Below are 673 nucleotides of genomic sequence, written 5' to 3'. Positions count from 1 at the left end.
ATCACGAATCACGAATACAATAGCGACGACAGAATGTTAATCAAAGTTACGAAAAGTGAAAAATCCTAGAGAAAAAATTCGATGGTTGAGATTGAGAGGATAAAGAGAGAAAGGGTGATTGCAATTGTGAAATGGGAGGTGAAGAGGGAAGGGCCATCGTTTTAAATTTGGCCACACCCTTTACAGACGTCTGAGAGATCGATAAAAATAAATATCAACATCAACAAAATATATCATTTATAATAAAANTTGGTAATTAATAATTAAACTAATTTTTTAATATTATAATTTTACTTACGTTAGTTATTATCAAAAATTTTAATATTACTTATTTACCGAAAGCATGGCCATCGGTAACTCCTGACGTTGATAATATTATCAAAATTTGCTAATAGTTTGGCCGTCACTAAACTCGATCTTCAAAAGAAATATAATGTTGTTGATTTTAGCGATGCTTTTATGATTTATAGACGGCTTAATTATCAGTAATCTTCGTCTCTGCAGCGTCTGTCAATAATACAATTGATAATTGGTATATTTGTAACACCGATTGGTTATCAATACTTTCTTATTCTAATAAACTATTAGGTAGTGTTAGTTTTTAGAGAAATTGAAAAATTGTAATGAGACTTAGTATTATATTTAGTAATTTGAGACTAAAATTAAAATTTAA

The sequence above is a fragment of the Arachis ipaensis genome, chromosome B04, assembly GCF_000816755.2.
Source record: "Arachis ipaensis cultivar K30076 chromosome B04, Araip1.1, whole genome shotgun sequence".
Classification (NCBI taxonomy): domain Eukaryota; kingdom Viridiplantae; phylum Streptophyta; class Magnoliopsida; order Fabales; family Fabaceae; genus Arachis; species Arachis ipaensis.
The sequence above is the reverse complement of the archived record's forward strand: the minus strand, read 5'-3'. Positions refer to the sequence as shown.